Here is a 19,948-nt window from a genome sequence, read left to right as displayed (position 1 = left end):
AACAACCAGTTTCCCGTAACGCTGACGGGACAGCATAGCAATTGCTACTTTAACAGAGACGGATAAAAAGTTGTTTATAGAGATACTCTAAAATGCATTTGCATCTTTGCAAGCTGATTTAAAGGGGGCTTTGACATTATTATGAAAATAGACAGGGTATATACTGTACATACGTATAATAAAAACATGTTATTTAGAAATCTTTTGTAGCTAAAAACGAAATTAAAATAATAACGCTTAAAACAAATCGCTTGCCTTGTGACCAGGCTATATAATGATCTTGCATAAAACTAACATCACCCCTTTCTTCTCATCTTTCACTGTGTCATTTCACAGCAGCTGAGCCACCATCTGTCTCTGTCAGTCAGCCCGCCCGCCGTAGCGTCACTCTGCGGTCGATTCGTTTTCCCCTATCGTTGATTGGCCAATGCTTAGTCTCTCGGTAAGTAATTGGTAGGCCTGCCTGTCCGTCAAACTCAATCCGGAATTCTCAATTTAAAGAGAAACTTCGTGAAAGAGACGTGAGGAGATTTGAAAACGCAGTGAGTAACCACTATAAGACATATTTAAGTCAATTTCGAGGAACTTTAGTTAAAATAAAGTAACTGTTCTAAACATCTTCATGTTTGCTCAATGTAGTATTATATATTTTTCCGCTGTATTGCGAGCGACGCAACAATGTTCAACTGTGTAAGAACGCGAATTGTTTCTGTTCAAGTTTCTTTACAATTCAGTAAAGCAAAGAATATACAATAATGTTAAAGAGATTGCATTGCGAATTCGTCTCTTCTTAAGTGCCATTTTTTCCGGTGTGTTCTTCCGGAAATACACCTTTTGTCCCGAAATCAACTGTACATCCTCGACGTTCACAAGTGGCTTTGGGGCGTTCTTGTGTTCTGGTTCAACTCTGAAGTTCGCTTCTTTTAGTGTCGTTAATCTGCAGGGCTACACTCATGGCTCTGTAGACTGATAGTCCCTTCCAACTTGATCACTCATAGGTGCTCTGCTATCATTAGACGAATCCGTCATTTCTTATGGACAAGGTGTCAGTTAAGAGAATCCTTCCTTGCTGTCGCCGAGCAGCTATCATCACGCTAGTTTGGTGGTGCTCTAGAGTAGAGTTGTCTTAAACCGTATGCGCCAGGCTTTAGTTTTCATCATTTTTGTAATCCGGTGAATATTCCATCTTTAAACTGGGTAGTAGTCTTAATCACATGTCTGGTCTCTTGTGATCTGTGAAGAAAGCTGTACAAGTAAAGCTTAAGTCTCTTTTTCATGTTTCTATACATATTTTATTGTAAAATACTAAATTGCTCTTCTGAAGCATTTTACTTATAAATCCACGGTTTAAAAAATGCATATAACGTAAATAAGTAAATTCCCTTTTCCAGTACCATAATATTTTGTTCAGTTCGCGATACATTATAATTGCTGAGTTTCTAGTGGTCTGCTCTTTGCAGTTGTTGACAATGAATTGCTGCTCATTTCCTTACTGTTTTGCATAAGATCACATGCAAATATGTTTTCCAGAGTTCGTTCACATTGCTAAGGTGAGCACTGTGTTCCAGTAAAGCAACTCTTTAAGAAACCAGTTTAATAGAATGCTATTAGGAGGATGGGTACGAGTGGCATTCTGATATTATGCAGTAGTGCTTGCAGTTTGTTTTATTTTTTGATTTTAGAGACAGAAAGAAGGTTTGTCACTTGTGTGATTAATGCCAACATTACACGAGCAGTCACATGCTGAGTGGCCTACTGCTCTGCTAAATATTGTCTTAAAATAACAGAACCACTCCATGTTCTTAGCAGCTGCTGCTCTGTTCCTGCTACAATTATCACGTTTCTTTACTGCTGTCATCATTTGTCACTTGCAGGAAATGCTAAAATTAATCATCCGGCTGTGGTTGGACCAAGAAACTAAGTTTCTGTTTGATTACAAATGCCGTTTACAGAGTGTTAAGAATTTTGGACAATAGATTCGCTACATTTTTGAAAGGGGTGACTGCCCATGCCAATGTGTTTTAATGTTAGTTTGCATTCCACGTAAAACAGTCTACAAACATTCCTATATATTTAGGGTGCTCCACTCCTTTCTTTTAGGTCTCTAGTGGCAGGTAACAATTAATTTGTTCAAATAATAGCAAAAATTACAATAATTTAACTTCTGTAATCAATCCTGTCTCTGCTGTCTCGGAATGAATAAATATGACAGTTTTTCTTGTCATTGAAATTTAAAAAGATGCCTCATGCTGCAGTTATATAAAGCACAAGATTGTCATTATTCCTGATATTTCTTATTATTTTTATTTCACTGGCTATTATTCCTTTTTATGTTGGTTGGACACACAAGTAAGAATTTCACTACTCTTTACATTTGACTATACTGCACCTACTAGTGTTACCCAAGAACCCTGGTTTTATAAAGTTTTGTCTAAAAACCTCTCTGCTGAGATCGTTTGAGAGAATGGAATTTTTGTGTTGTGTAAAAATGATTCAACAACACATGTCTTATTCCTTCCTAAAGTGATCAGATTTCAGTGGTAACATCTGATTCCATTTGTCTCCTTTTTTTTCTATAAATTAGATAGCAGATGAAATCAATTCAGAAAAGGATTGAATACAGTAAAACCAAGGGAAGGCAGTTCTCCAAAAGGGACTGAATCTTCCTGGCTCAAACATGTAAAAGTGGGCTTTTGTGCCAGTTTAGTTTGGGGTCATGCCGAGTACAGTCTTTTGGTGCAAAACACTTATACACTCCTATACTTACACATGCTGATTTTTGGGTAACATACATAATCCTTCGTCTTTCTATTGTAACAGTACTTAATACTGTTTTAGCTGCATGATGCATAATTGAGTTTATTGAGTCAGTCCTCACTAAATTATATTTTATCACCTTTTTTCAGTGGGCACGCAATCATTTTTATGTATTGCTTAAGCATTAACAATCAAAGAATTGATTCTTTTTTTTACTGTAGAGAAATAATAGATCTGTTTATACTCCCATTCTCTTTAGTCCCTCTTCATCTACAGTTGTTATTTTAAGTTTACATACCCTGGCAGAATTTGTGTAATATTGGCCATTGTTTGGAAAATATAAGTAATCATGCAGAAAGCTTTCCTTTTAATTACAGACTATGTATAGGCAAAGCAATTTATTATCACATAATTGTGTGTGCCCTTTTTAAATTATAATGGTAACTGAAATCACCCAAATGATCCTGATCAAAAGTTTACATACCCTTGTTTGGTGGGGCTGAAAATATACATATGAGTTGACTCACACAGCTTCAAATAAATGTGTTATGAAGGGAGAGTGTCCACATCTGCAACTTCTTTGATTGTAATCAGTGTATGTGTATTTCAGTGTGTGTGTGTCAGTTTAAATTCATGCAGAGCTACACTGATATTGCTGGATACCGAGCCATAGGGAAAGCAAAAGAACTGTCAAAGGACCTGCAGGAAAAGACGGAATTGTGGAAATCAGGATAATGATATTAAAAGATATCTGAAGATCTGAAAATGCCTTTCAGTAGTGTTCAAACTATGATTAAAAAAAAAAAAAAAAAAAGTGGAAGTTTAGGGGTTCTGCTGTTACCAAGCCACGGTCAGGTAGACCAACCAAGATTTCAGTCACAAATGAGAGGATCATTTGTCGTGATACCAAGAAAAACCCACAAGCCACTTCAGTTGAAATGCAGGCTTCTCTGCAAACAAGTGGTGTTGCTGTTTCAAGATGCACAAGACAAGCCTCAAGACTTCTGGAACAACGTCCTTTGGAGTAATGAGACCAAAATTAAACTTTATGGTCAAAACCATAAACGCTATGTTTGGAGAGGAAACAATGAGGCAAATGACAAAGAGGACACCAGCCCTACTGTGAGGCATGGAGGTGGATCTCTGATGTTCTGGGGGTGTGTGAGCTGTAGCGGCACAGATAACGTTGTGAAAAGTGATGGACTAATGAATGCAGCATGTCACCGGAAAATGCTGGAGGACAACTTGAATTCATCAGTCTGGAAGCTGCACATGGGACACACTTGGATCTTCCAACATGGCAATAATCCAAAATACAAGGCCAAGCCAACCCTTCATTGGCTACAGCAGAAAAAAAGTGAAGGTTTTTGCCAAGAAGATTAGGCAGGTCTGCCACATGAGAAAATCGAGGGCCTCATCCACAACTATCACAAAAGACTACATGCCATCATTGATGCTAAAGGGGGCAATGCACAATATTAAGAACTAAATGGGGGCAATGCACAGTATTAAGAACTATGGGTATGCAAACATTTGAACAGGAACCATCTCATTATTTTCCTTATTACCATGTTTTGTTTAATGTTTGTGCTATTCCGTGATGCCTTATAGTTTAGTTTGAATTCCATTAAAAGTAATGTGTTTTGCCTGATCAGTCATATTTTCTTTAAAGTATGATACACATCTTTAAAATTCAGCCAGAGTATGTAAACTTATGAGCACAACTATACCTGAAATATTACTTTCTGTTTACTAGATGTTACTTATCAAAGTTAACTGGGAGACTAATTGTTTACTACTTAAGTTTTCTGCTTTTCCAGAATTAATAAAAACGGGAACATACATTTTATATTAAGTTTGAAATCATAAGCTGTTTGATTTGTGGTTTGAATGTGCTACTTGCCAATCTTTGCTCATTAGGTAGTTTTTTTCATTGCACTATATCTTGAGCATCGTGAAGTGAATGAACTAAATACATTTTTAACAAACATATATATAAAACAAGGAGTAGATGGAATACCCCAGGTAGAAGTCCATGCACATTCTGAGTTATGATTAAAAAAATAAAGAGAATCAGATGGGCTTCAGTCCACCAAAGTAACAATTTAGTTTAGGCACTGCAAAAATGTACGTATTACTCTTCTGTGACAAGACCTTACCAAAGGTTTTTTGTGGTCTTCATAATACTTGTAAAGCATCAGTAGTAGGTCTGGGTAAAAATAATGATTTTTCTGATTAATGTTTTTTTTTTCATTTAAATGATTCAATATCAGTTGTCAGAGTCTGAAGATCAATCTTGTGAATCTATGGCCTGCTCAGTGACTATATGTAGGTTTTTGCTTATCTACATTTTTAGTGTCCCATAACAGTAGATGTTACTAATGCGCCTTTTGTGGCTTTCTATGTAAAAAAGCATTTTACTATCAAATTGGCATATTTGACACTTAAATCGGATGTGTGGATTTTTTTTATGGATTCAAAGGATGCATCGGTAAAGAAAATCTTAGTAAAAGCAAAGTCGTATGTAAGCTGTGCAGGTCAGAAGTTAACTATTATTATAACACAACAAATTTGAGAAATCATATATCGTGACATCACCCATACGTGACAGTCACGTCACTACATTAAAAATGATTCTGTTGCAGACATGCATGCTGCACGCCAGTAACAGAGAGAGCAACCTCACTGCCTATATACAGTATGCAGAGCTGCTCAGATTACTGGCTGTTCTTCCGAAAACCTTTCTAGCATTGACCACATCAATAACCCATTTGTGTGTTGGCATGTCCAATAAATGTTGCTTCTCTTTAACCATGTGGCTAGCTGTACTGCAACAGTGGAAAAAGTTTGCAACACGCCTCACCTGGCCAAACAAGCTGGCAATTTTCAGTATTTTCAGAGTAGCCTGCGATACCAAAGTGAGCTTATGCACAAAGCAGCCAACGTGAATATCTCCATAAGCTGCACTGCAAGGATCATATTAATGGAATTGCCAACCATGATAGCTAATTTTTTTTCTTTTATGTTCAATTCATCCAATGCCGCTGTCAACAAGCATCAGCTCTAGATTCTCATTTTAAAATGCTTCCTTTTTGTCTGAGGAGGAAGTTTAAAGACACATTTTCGCAAACTGATCAACGTGGCTATTACATGTGAGCAAGTGAAGATATGTTTAACTTACAGAATTATAGAAGACACAAGTCTTTCCACTGTGTCTTTCATTTCGACTAATTCAAGATTATTTTAAATGTCCAATGGGGGAATAAATTTGGCCTACAGTTTAGTTGAAGGGTGTTTACATGGAGATTCACACACACACAAATTGCTTATTGAATAACATACTTATTATTTAAAAAGCAATATTTGATTATTTAATAAAAGTATTTGCTAGATGATATAGATGTTTTGTAAAGTATATGTCATTGTATTGTATTAAAACAAGGTCCCACCCCCCATAATATGTGTGGACTCCGATGTGGCAATACATATGTTAGTTATATTATGGAGAATTTTGAATGAGTGCAGTATTGTGATTTTTTTTTTTTTTTTTATAATAGCAGTGATATTTTGTTCTGCATCTTCCAAATAACTGATCATTAATAATCAAGTTTTATTCTTAAATATTATTCCATGTTTATGTATATGTTATGTCACTATGTAGACACCCTTCAAATAAAGTGTTACTGAAATTTTGTCAAATTATTTTAACTTTCTCTATGCATAGTTAAGTAATCTCTAAAAAAGCCTCTGCTTCAAATATATTAGTGCATACTACTTCAGTTAAGATAAAATCAATGTCAAATCGGGACATTGTGAATTGAAATCAAATCAGGACATTGGTGCCAATATCCAGCCCCAGTCAGTAGATAGAGTATTCATCTAAGTGCAGTGTGGCATATTGACAGTAAACTTACCTTTTAATTTGAAGGATTCACAGGTGAACGGTCTTTGTTACTTATGGGCCCATCTTCAAGAAATTTGGTACGCGGGTTCCCAGTGCTAGCTGAATCCTACTTACGTACATATATACGTCCATAGCCTGCAGCTCGGTCACCGTGTGAGGCGGCATTGGTTCCCCCATCCCCACGCCTCCCATGTAGTTGGCTGCCTGCCTATATAAGGCTGTCCGTCGCTCCAGTCTCTTCATTCCCTTCCTTGCTTCACCACAGTATTCACATCTCCCTGCTGATAACTGCAGCCTTTTTATTTAATCCATGGCTTCTCCACTGTTGTATTGTTCGTTTATTATTATAGTTATTGTGTAGGTATTTTAGACTTGGTTTACATTGTTCAGGTACCCATTTCCTTTATCGTTTCAACCATACCTCCATTAACATGTCTATCGAGGTGATCACCATCGATCAAAGAACTGTCACTTACCGAGTGGTCTCCATGCCCGGAGATGGCGCCTGCCTTTTCCATTCTCTGTGTTGCATATTGTACGACCATATCAGGCTCACTCTTGATATCCGGAGGAACATTGTGTCTTATGTATTGAATGACTGGGACAGGTTCAAGGTGTGGACTGATGACAGTACAGGAGATAATTATACTACACAGGAGCACTATAAGAGTGAAATGCTTAAGCCCTTCACCAATGGTTCTGCATGTGAGTTGATGGCTGCTGCTGAATTGTTCGGTTGTCGCTTTCAAGTGTGCCGAAATGGCCAAATATTTTACACGTTTGGACAACCTCCAATGCCTCTTAAACATCTTAGATTCACAGGTGACGATTTGAGTAGTGGACACTTTGATGTTTATGAATGTTTAAACTCTGAAAAGCTGGATGCGAAGTTATCGATGAAACCCATTTCAATTCAAATGCCTCCAATTTCCAGTAAGGCTCTGCTTCGCAATGACAATTAATAAGTCTCTGGGACAGACCCTACAAAAGGTTGGCATTGATTTGAGGCAAGATTGCTTTTCACATGGCCAACTATACGTTGCATGCTCAAGAGTAAGCTCAGCATACAGCTTGGTCATATTACAACCGGAGGGCCGAACTGACAATGTGGTATACAAAGAGATCCTTAACAAATAATTATTGGTATAAATACATTTATCCATGATGCTAATGTAAAATAAGAAGTTCTGCTTTCCACACTGCAAAAAAGATAGCATCACTGTAAGACATGCAGAGAAGAGAAACCAGGTGCATCATAGGAGTGATGGATTGGTTGAGGAAAGTAAATCTCTTTCACCTTGAGCAGAGAAGGCTGCGTGGTGGCCTAAATTGGATCTTTAGAGGTCTTAAAGTCATAAAGTGGATCCATCAGACTTTTTTTTAATTAAACCACTGACGCTCATACTCGGGTTTGCTGTCAGATGTATGTTTAAGGAAAGGGAGACAGGGAAAAGACTTCTTCACAAAAAAGAAGTAGAAACCTTGACAACTTTTGAAGAACACAACTATTACCTACTGTATAAAAAAACAGTTTGGTGAACCAAATAGTTTTCTTTCGGTTGGGTAACTTTTTGTGTTCTTATTTGCCTCTTAAATGTTGATTTTATTTATTTTTTTTAATTCTTACTAAGATTAATAACTAATTTTACAGAGCATGAGGACTTTTATTTCTTTCTCTTCAACAGGAAATATTACTGGTAAACTAGCTACTGTATCTTTTTCTTTATTCTATTGGGCAAACAGTATGACTAATACCAGGGTATTTTTTATTCTTTCTCAAATCTGTTGACGGTGTTTTTAAACTCTATGTATCTGTGAAGCACAGTCTAGGTATATTCTTTATTCACAGCTTTGGTTTTTAAGCCACAGACTTAAAATCTGGCACATAAGTATTTCCTTTGGATCGCAACCTGCTTAAACACTGTTTCTGTGTCATACTTGAAACAGCATAATTCAGGTTTTTGATGTATAGCTTTTATACTCCTCTGTCACCTCTAACCACCTCCTCCCCATGCAGTGTTGTAAATAATTGGGGTGGGGAGAGGGCAGGGAAGGACGAAAATGTCCAATGTTTAAACATTTTTCCCCCCCCAATAACACAAGGGCAGGGCAAAAATTACCTAAAAAATACACATACTATTAGTGGTAATTTAAAAGGTATCTCAATTGCTTTAAAATTAGACTGTCTGATTTACATCTAATATTTTGCTGTTCCCTTATACTGCTTTTGTATGCATGCTAACTCCTTCAGCACACTCTTTCACAGTAGCCACTGTGCGACCAGCGGCTACAAAGTCTGCGGCAACATGTAGGGCAATACAGCATATCACTATTAAATGGATCAATCTACCAATCTTTAAGAAATTTAAGATACATTTTGTTGAAATAAAAATGTGTGCTTGTAACATACTTTAATTGTCTTACTAGGGTTGCTTAGTTTTCCATCACAGTATTAAGCACAAGATTTCATGACTGGTAGCAAAATATAACAGACTGGCTAATGCTAACTAAAACATTATGTTGGCAACCAGGCCAGAAATCTATATATCAGTGGTTCTCAAAATGTTGTCCACAAGTGTTAGTCATCTGAAATACAATACAATACATATCATATCATATTAGAGGAAAGTGACTTCAATTTTTATTTAGGTTTTTATTTGAAACCTGTCAGGCAGTTCTCCCAGATCTGTGATATTAAATGAACTGCAGTCCACAAGGAATGAGTGTAACACTACCGCCATGAAGAGTACCATCTGACATTCTTGTGGATGGTAACTATTTTGTTAACTTTGCTATGCATGAGCACATGAAGGCGATTTGCAATGAGTCAACAGGATTAATTAACAAAAACAAGTGAGAACTCTTATATAACAGGAAAACCATATTCATGTCTTCTCCATCTCTTTGTGTGCACAGGCTCCGTGGCTTGCTTACGCCATCATTCATCTTTACTGTAATTCTTTTATTACACCATGCACTACTTTGTTACTGGCAGTATATGCACATACGGTACCATAGACTACAACAGAGCTGTCAAACTTGACTACTGAGAGCAGCTGTAGGTTTCATTCCAGTCACTTTCTAAATTGCATTTTAATTGATTTGCTTTTACGATTTGTAATTGTTTTTACCAAGAATATTGCATAAATAGAAGTTTTCCAATACCAAGAATGGTTTTGTAGTAAGTACAACAAGTTTTAACTATAATAAGGGTTGGCAATGTATAATTTGCAATTCTTTTTTTCTTTTCCACTCTCTCATCCTGGTAGTGCTGTATAACTGTTACTATATTGTGTAATCTCCGGTAGATCTACTGCCTTATCTAACACTTAACAGTTTATTGGTGGCTACTGCCTTTCTTTCTGTGGCATCCAAAGCTGAACGGTTATTCTTGCAAACTGTTTAAAATCGGGTAAAAACAGTAAAATTATTCAGCTGTCCATTCAACAGGTTTACCCATTTGAAACTATTATTTGAAATTTGAAGCATTATTTTTGTCCAGAAATCATGAGCAGGTCTTTCGGGGTTATGGAAAGGAGTGATTGCCCCCACCGCGTTACAAGCAGTATCAGAGTATTTGGTTCTGTGCCGCTACCCTTGCAAACAGTTTTTAACCAGAGGCCACTGAAGGTATATAAATTCTCAACTTGTTTTCTGTAACTTATCTGAAAACGAAAAGTCCACTGTGAAGGCAGCTTGCCATTGAACTTGCACCGCCATTTTTATTGTGCTGTATCTGTTTAGAGTCTTCAGCTACAGTTGATTGCTCTTTTTAACTATTTTGCTGCTGCTTTATTTTTAACCTCCTTAGTGCTTAATAATAATAATTCTGTACATTTATGTAGAGCTTTTCTGACTACTCAAAGCACTCTCCATACAGGGAGGACCTGGGAAGCGAACCCACAATCTCCTTACTGCAAAGCAGCAGCACTACCACTGCACCACCTGTGAGGTTAGTGCTTAGTGTTTACTTCCAGGAAAACACGCCAAAAACTTCTTTTTTTTTTTAACTAAAAAATATTGCATGTAACAGAAACATGTAAATACCAAAATGCCAACATAAATGCAGTAGAAATGGTATATCCAGTGTCCACTGCTGATGCAGCTTTAGTACACATCTTTTGTGTGATATGTTTTGAAACAGTCACCCAGGCACAGCCCACTGTTGCAATCAGATCAGTAGAAGCGTGTATTTTGGCCCACTTTTCTTATATTTTTTCAGTGACTTGCGCATGATCAGGTAGAATGTCAGTGCTTTATCTGCACTATGGACTAGAGTTGGGCAATATATCAAATTTTTGATTCAATTAAATTTAAAAAAAAATCAATATAGAAAAACTAATATCGTGATGTTTTGTTTGCTACAACTTCTTCTGAGCATTAAATAAAATACACAAAATCTCCAGTGCCACATTCACAGTGTGTTTATGTCAACTTTCCCCATGTTGCCTGGTGGTGGCGAGTGTGTAGTGAAAATCAGAAGTGTTTTGAACACATAGGGATAGCTGTTCTGTTTGCAATAGTTAGACTTTCACCAGGATAACAGTTCAAGAAGTATAATATTTAAAAATAAAACAAGTTACTGCATATGAAAAGGAAAACCAGACACATGTGGTGACTGCAACTTTCTCTTCTGCCTTCCCTGCTCAGCAACTTTCCATAAAATGTTTGCTCTTCCATTGCATACTGTATGAGCAGATAGGTTGCAGGTGGAAAGAGGTAACAGCTGCAGGGACTCCCCAACTACAGTATATTGCAAAACACAGTTTGGCTATTTAACTTGCACCCAAAAATTACTTTAAGTACTTGGATAACTACACTGACCAATAATTTACATCACACCAGAAATGACACATCCATACAGGGTAAGCCCTCTGTCCATTTCAAATGCTGTTCACTCCGTGTTAACTAAAAACGCCAGTCTTTTTAGTTTTTTCTTTTTTGTCTGAATTATTCAGGGTTCTTGTAACAGTTATAAGGTACAGTGGTGGTCTGTGAATCTAAGATTATTCAACATCAAATGTCAAATTCAATGAGCAGAGAGGTTAGTCATAGAATAATACATTTAGTAATTAATGAAATAAAAATCAGCGTAAAAGTTTAGGTAGTTGAAGTGTCTCGGTTTCCAAAAAAATACCACCCCCTCCTCTCATTTTAAGTGCCCCCTTAGAGATTCTTCCTTGTTGCCGACTCTATAAAGTACCAATTGATATCTTAGAGAAGGAAGGAGTAAAGAAATTGCTAAGAACGCTGACTGCAAAAAATAAGTTGTTTTTTTTTTTAATCACAAGCACAGTATTTTTCTATGCTAGTGAATGCTGTAAGATAAATACTGTACTCCCATACATCATTAAGATTGTTACAGACAAGAAAAAGCATGGTTATGTAAAAACTTGGAACCATTACAAATGATGTAAATCATAAAACAATATATGTATAATACACATATGCACATGCATTACGATCAGTGATTCGCACAGTAAGAATCAAGAGCTTTGTTTTCATTACATAAAACAGTCAAAATCAAACTGAAGTGCAAAGTAGGCAGTACATACACTGGGAGCTTAAAAATACGTAGGGGAGATATAAAACAAAAATGGTTGGGAAATAAAAAGTTATTTGAGCTGTTTATTTCAGGTACATCTGTTTATGAAATTGTTAGTTTTTTTTTCTTTTCAAAATGTGTCCTCTTTGCTAATATTTCATATTATTGTGAAAAAATATATATATTTTTGGACTCTGTATAGAACACATGAATAAACATGTCTATATGGTGCCAATCTTCAATCTTTAAAGTGTTTTGACAGCATATCATGAAATATCAAATATTGCATTTTTGGTCAAAATAATAGCAATATCAATTTAAGTCCATATTGCTCAGCCCTATTTGTGACTACAAATCCTTGGTAACTGACCTCCATGCGAAGCACCTCTAAAATCCATCCTCGCGGCACTGCTTCTTACTCATATTCTGAATATATCAAGCTCTTGTGCAACAAGTTTTAATTTTCTTTTATAGTTTTCCTTGACATCTGTCCTTCCCATATTAAGGCAGTGAAGTAGAGTAAGTCCAGAAAATAGAGGAGGGTGCATGGTAATGATTGTATTCTTATTCCTTCTAAGATTAGTGCCTGTTTCTGGAGAACCCAGTTGTGCTGCCAGATATATTGTTCTTGGATGAAGCTTGCTTTACAGCAGTAAGCACGTGTCTAACAGAGTAGACAAGCTGGATGTTTCCCAACCCTCTACGGGTAGGCAGTACATTGTAGGTGGCTCTAAAGATGGACATAGTTCTGTTTCCTTCCATTTTCGAAATGCCGTTCCTTGTGAGTTCCTGATGCTTTCCCATCTTGTCCATTGACCCTGAATAACCTGTTTCTCGATCCACTGTACTAATTCTTTTCAAACCTAACATTTTTACTTCATACATGCAATACTTTACATTTACTTACATTAAATTTCATCTGCTACAAATCTGCTCAAGCCTGTATGTTGCCCAAGTTCCTCTTTAATGATTCAGTGGATTCCAGATTATCTGCGAATCCACCTAGCTTGGTATCCTCTGCAAATTTAACCAGCTTGTTACTTATATTCCTATCCAAATCATTTACACATGATTTATGACGTACTTCTGCTATTACAAACTCTCATTATGTTGTTGATCTTAGTTTTTGTACCCCCTGAAGTCAATTTTGTCACTATTTTTTCACCTTTACTTTTATTTCTCTTTATGTTTCTAATTCTTAGTTTCATGTCCTTTACTTTTATTTCTCTTTGTTTCTAATTCTTAGTTTTATTTTCGTGTTGTCATTGTGCCACATTTTGTGTTGTAAGATTTCAGTAGTCAGAAAAACTAAGATTTACATGTGAAAATGTAAGTATGGTTTGACTGAAGATCAGATCTTGATATGTATCTGTAGTCACAGGTGGTATAACAAACATCATGCCACATGTACATGTTGTATTCCACTGTATAATTTTAATAAACATACTGTAAATGCAAATTTCAGATCTGTAAAAAGTAAGCACACCCCACCCCTAAATTTATCACTACCTGAATTACCTAAATTAGAATCGGTTCAACAGGTAAGGTGCCAATGATTAGAATGTCATTAGGCTGGGTTTATATTTGATACTCAGAACGTTAATGTGCATCATGGCCGCCACACACATCTAACGCTCTTTTGACATGCTCTCTGATCACATTGCCAGAGGTGTGCACGAGTTACAGTACCTGAAAAAATTTAGATGGTGTGTGTGTTCATGTTTTGGTACAAGGTGTAAGCCTCATTGTTTACTATCAACATCTCTATAGTGACAGACATGCTTGTCAAAACCATGCTCTTTGAAAGTGGATGTGTAAAAGTGCAAGATGAAATGGAAGCCAATTTGAGACAGATCTGTTCATGCAAAACAGAAAATGTCTGAGAAATGGATTGGGGATTCGCCCATTGCAAGATAACACAGTGCGACGGCAAGCCTCATTGCAGCTGCAACAAGGTCAATGTGCGTGCTTCGATATTTAATGAATGGTTTGACGCAGTGAAGCAAATTGTGAAATTTACATGCTGACATACAAAAGTATTCGTAGTGCGTTACTTCTTCCATTTCTTGCATAGGCAAAACAAGCGTTACATATTCCCTATTGTAGTGAAGTCAAACATATAAAGGTCTCACATACCATCTTCTGTGTCTGTTGTTTTTATTTGCACCTTTGCAACAGCTTCAGAATGCAAAGAAGTTTTATGTTCAGCATTTTTCTTCCCTCAACTTACAACACATTGATATTATTTTCTCACAGTGATGATGTCTTGCACTGCCACCTGGTGGAATCTTCCAGATTTACAAAAAAATGTGTGTAAGTATAGACAGTACACTGATTACATAGCAGCTGCAAATATGTCACACAGTGTTAAGTATCCCGACCCTAAGAGAGGACCGCGCCTGAAGTTGTCTTGATACATATTTAGTTTGTTGTTGAAATGTGTTCCGTTATCACCATACCTAGATTAAAAGAGCTAGCCTTCAGAAGGCAGGGTATAGTTGTGTATTCTGGGGGGATTTAAAAAGGATCTCCAAACAGCTGGAAATAAACCATTGCACTGTCTGGAATATCATACACGAGTGGAGAAGATTTGAAATAACTGTTGTAAATATAAGAAACAAAAATGGAAGAGTTGGGGCATCTAGTGGCAAATCCCTATTAGTTGGTGGAGAAATTGGCATCCATTCAGTTGAACAGCTGAAAAGCTGTTATAGTGCTGGTATATTTAAGGCCTTCTCAATGGAAGAGGAGGGCCCAAGTTGTCAGAGCAGAAAGTGATGTCATTTTTCCACATGCTGTAGACTTTCAGGTCTGCAGATAGGAGAGTTAGGACAGTACTGAACCATAGCTGTGGGTGGAATTACTAACAAATGAGCCCTGAAGTTGCTACACAAATAGTCCCAGTCCTGATTATTTGAGAGAGAGAGAGAGAGAGAGAGAATCAGCTTTGACATGTAGGGAACCCTGGCAATTTATGACCTTAAACATAAACGTCCGGACATCCAAGAGCCATCTACTGATTTGTGATTTGACTCTTTGTGCAAGGCAAGTTACTGGAGAGGGGCATGTTCTATGACTAAAGTGAGTTTCTGGCCTAGAATATAATACCTTATCTGTTGTATAGCCACCTTGATCGCAAGAACTTCCCGTTCAAATGCCGCATACCTTGACTCCTGGTCCAGTAATTTCCGGCACAGATGCATCATAAGGTGATGAGCACAGTATATTTCTTTGGATTTATCCAGAGACCTGCTTCACATAGTGCTTGAAGAAAGGCCAGAACATGCTGCATATGTTCTGGAGTAGATATCAGTGTCATCCAGGTAGGTTGCACTATACTGTATGTATTGTGGGGATGTAGGACTTTATCCACCAGATGTTGGAATGTGGTTGATGCCCCATGCAAAGCAAAAGGTAGGGCATGGTACTGCCAGTGTCCATTGGGGTTGATAAATTCGGTCTTTTCTTTGGAGGATTCTCTTTTGTTATGTCAAGTGTGGTCAAGAATTGAGCCTTTCCTAGTTGCCCTAGGTGTTCGTCCACTTGTTGCATCATATAGGTATCAAAACGGAAGATTCGATTAAGCCTACAGAAGTCACTGCAAAAGCGCCAACTACCATCTGGATTTGGCACCTATACAATAGGGCTAGACCAGACTAAAACCATCCTCAGGAACACCAAGGTCTAGTACTTGTTTAACCTCTAGCTACACTTCTGCAGTTTTTCCTCTAGGAGTTAGTATGGGTGTTCTCTAACAATCACTTCAACTCTGCAATAATGTTGTGCAGTAAGGGAAGTCCATCTAGCATTTCCACCTCCTGTTGCTGATTGGGAGTCATTTAGGGACCAAATTTTAAGTTGTTATAAGGAAAGTAAGAGTAAGACTTACCAGAGAAGTTTTCAGGTTCCTGTTCCTATCTTTTCATCTGGCCAACAATTTGGTTGTTTCACTAAATAATCATTCATGTCTTTCCTTTCTTTAATTTGTTGGGTCTTTGTCAGTGAGCTAACAGTTTGGAGTGAGAGTTGGGAATTTAAACCGTGACTTGATCACCTGGATTAAAGTGACAGAATGCCGAGCTATGCTATATGTTTGGAATTAGCTGTTGTGATGGAATAGCCTCCTAAATGTGTGTGCGTGAAACTGGCAACTTGGTTCGGCTGTTATCTACATTACTAATCCACAATTTTAATTTATGCATGGAGGCACCGACATGCATGTGCAGTGCGTCATGGCGCCCCAGAGTCAAACGCAGCGGCTTCCCAGAAGTCAGTAGGTGGCGCCCAAACACCGCCCAAACACCACAACCCACAGTCATATGCAGTGGCCTCCCAGAGTCAGTAGAATGTATGTGCCAGCAGTCTGTGTGGCATGTTTGGGATACAAACAATAAACGGAGGCACCTACCATGCGCTTGACAAACACCACAAGCGAAGAAGTCACGGCTCCAAAACAAAACACCTCAGGACGCAAAGGAGTCACAGCTCCAACAACACAGAGCTCAAAGGCGCCTACAGCGCAGTTCTGAAACACTACATGCAAGAGAGGCACAGATCCAACATGAATAATCCACTGTGCCACCACTCAGTGTGTATAGGTTGGAGTATGCTTCCTAACAGTAAACGACTTCTACCTAACGACACAGCCACAGAACAACAAAGACGAGACACAACACCACCTGTAAACTAGACTTAATGAACGAAGGCGCCCACACAAAGACACCGCTTTAGTTCAAATAGGGTTATTCAATTAAATGTAAACTTTACCATGCCTACGACCTGTGAACTAAATCTGAGGTGCAGCGTGCACGCCAGGTTGTACAGCCGCCCGGACAATAAATGAGTGCACCCACAATGCGCTTTTGACAGAGCACAGGCAAAGGAGGCACGTATCCAAATGGAGGGAGCTCAACGATTAGTAATACAAACACGAGCCCGTATGGCTACGACCTGTACATGAGCCCATATGGATACATGTTATTGAATTAAATGGAAACGTTACCATGCCTACGACCTGTGAACTAAACCTGAGATAAAGTGTGCACGCTAGGTTGTACAGCCGCCCGGACGCGACCGCCCACACCACTGCATATTCCCTCCATGATATTTCATCACGCAGAAACTGATTGCCATTCTTGGATTTCCGATTCGCTGGCGAATCGCGAGCTTACTTGTGGTTGCTAACTTGAACCAAAAAGTCCGATGATATTACCCCTCAACTGTGTATAATATTACTGTACAGCAAGAAATTATATTCAAAACTCTCCTATTGAGTTTAAACTTTGTAAACTCCCAACACGTGAGATTATGTGCCATGATTGCTTATACCATAAACATTTGCAAAATGTCTTTTTATATTTTCTTCATCTGGGATGACAATTAAGAGACAAAATGGGGAACTGTCTTGTTTTATGAACAAATGCAAATTGCAAATGATTTATTACTACCGGGGAATGAACACATACAGTGGAACCTTGGGTCACAGACATCTCGGACCACATACAAATCGGGTTACGACCAAAAAGTTCGCCAAACTTTTGCATCTGTTCACGACCACACACTCAGGTGACAAACAAGCCAGTTTCCCTTCTGGTTTGTATGCGCCGCATGTGTTCAGTCTCTCCCTGTGCAGCGAGCGCGAGAGAGAGAGAGAGCCCAAGCAGGGGTGTTTTGGCCGACACTCGGTGGGGCAGAAGGAAGCGGTCGCTCCAGCTGAGCGATCAAGGAGCTGGAGTGACCAGAAGAAGTAAGTAATCATTTAGTTTACTATTACACTGTGGATTCTATGGTATAATTAACTATTTTTGTGCTTACAAATCTTTAAAAAATATATATATTTACATATAGCTCATACGGTCCGGAACGGATTAATTGTATTTACATACAATCCTATGGGGGAAATTACTTCAGGTCACGACCAAAATTGGGTTGTGACCAGAGTTTTGGAACGAATTACAGTCGCGACCTGAGGTTCCACTATATATATAAATTTAAATTGTTGTGCCCATGCTGTATACTGAGAAGCTATTTTGCATACCTTTTGAAAGCTAAAAGATACAATTGAAATTAATTTGCAAAGTCATGAAAAAACACATTTGCTTCAACAACTGAAAGCAACCTTGCATGTCTCTAAAATGATGTAGGAATGTCTTATTGATTAATGCTGATGCAAAACTAACAACTAAAGGTACATGTGTTCCAGTATTTTGTGAATTCATTGAAAATTTTTTGGGTGTTTATGATGTATGGAATCTTCACTATTTGCCAAAAACAATGCTCAAAGAGCCTTTGAAACAGTATCAGGTAACAATAATATTATACAGACACATTAGACTGCATTAGACAGTACTTTAACATAGGCCACAGGCTAAAGTGACAGCTTACAGTACTAATGTCAAGCTCATCATTTCCGCAGTCGGCGTTCTGTTCAATAACTTTTTTAGCAAATGGGGGGGAAAAAAAAAATCATTGCACATTAACTGATTCATTTACTGCTTGAAATTTAATTAGCTGCAGTAAAGAAATATTAAAAACTAGTAAGCCCGCGATTCGCCAGCGAATCGGATATCCAAGAATGGCAATCAGTTTCTGTTCCGTCCGATATCTGGATGGATGACATATCATGGAGGGTGGGTGCGTCTGGGGACATGTCATTTAATTACATACGCATATCTGTAGTAAAGCGGTCTCGTTTTGTGGAGACGTGATTTCGTTGCCTTTGCTGACACCGACCGCTGGCAGAGTGGAGCAGAGCAAGTTCAGCCCTGCGCCCATATCCAGTTTATGCCGTGTAGTTTGGACATCTGGGGCTTCCGTACTGTAATACTGTAATGTGATTCACATATGCGCTGAATCCTCTCGTTTTTGTTTTCTCTATCATGGAGGGTGGGTGCGTCTGGGGACATGGCATTTAATTACATACGCACATCTGTAGTAAAGCGGTCTCGTTTTGTGGAGACGTGATTCCGTTGCCTTTGCTGACGCCAACCGCTGGCAGAGTGGAGCACAGCAAGTTCAGCCCTGCGCGCTGAATCCTCTCGTTTTTGTTTTCTCTATCATGGAGGGTGGGTGTGTCTGGGGACATGTCATTTAATTACATACGCACATCTGTAGTAAAGCGGTCTCGTTTTGTGGAGACGTGATTCCGTTATTGTCTTCTCTATCATGGAGGGTGGGTGCGTCTGGGGACATGGCATTTAATTACATACGCACATCTGTAGTAAAGCGGTCTCGTTTTGTGGAGACGTGATTCCGTTATTGTCTTCTCTATCATGGAGGGTGGGTGCGTCTGGGGACATGGCATTTAATTACATACGCACAGCGGTAGTAAAGCAGTCTCGTTTTGTGGAGATGTGATTCCGTTGCCTTTGCTGACACTGACCGCTGGCAGACTGGAGCACAGCAAGTTCAGCCCTGCGTCCATATCCGGTTTACGCCATGTGATGTGCTGCAGTGCGGCAGTGCGCGTGCACCTCGATGTGCTCAGCGCCCTGCGTCCATATCCGGTTTACAACCTTCAGTTAGTAAGATGGATATGTACGACAAATAGTGCTTGTTGTACAGTTGCGTACCATATACAGCATTTTTACATTGTGATCAGATTTGTTTAGTTTTTTTATGTGCCTTTGAGTGCCACTAATATAAAAAAATAAATGGCCTGTGTACCATGATATAGTTGTAAATTATTGAGGTCCAGGGCCTTCAGTGCATGGTCCCCAAAATGTAAGTATTTACTCGATCAG

The 19,948-nt window shown here is 38.3% G+C and overlaps 1 protein-coding gene across 1 annotated transcript in view; it reads left to right on the top strand.

Moving 5' to 3' along the window:
• Positions 1-293: 293 nt before the first annotated feature.
• Positions 294-19,948, top strand: part of LOC114646072 (pre-B-cell leukemia transcription factor-interacting protein 1-like) — a 57,249-nt gene continuing 37,594 nt past the window's right edge. Inside the window, exon 1 of the mRNA XM_051923273.1 lies at positions 294-442. The gene's annotated coding sequence lies outside the window, so the exon portion shown is untranslated. The remainder of the gene's footprint in view (positions 443-19,948) is intronic.

The sequence above is a fragment of the Erpetoichthys calabaricus genome, chromosome 2 (genome assembly GCF_900747795.2).
Source record: "Erpetoichthys calabaricus chromosome 2, fErpCal1.3, whole genome shotgun sequence".
NCBI classification, from domain to species: Eukaryota; Metazoa; Chordata; class Cladistia; order Polypteriformes; family Polypteridae; genus Erpetoichthys; species Erpetoichthys calabaricus.
The sequence above is the reverse complement of the archived record's forward strand: the minus strand, read 5'-3'. Positions and strand labels throughout refer to the sequence as shown.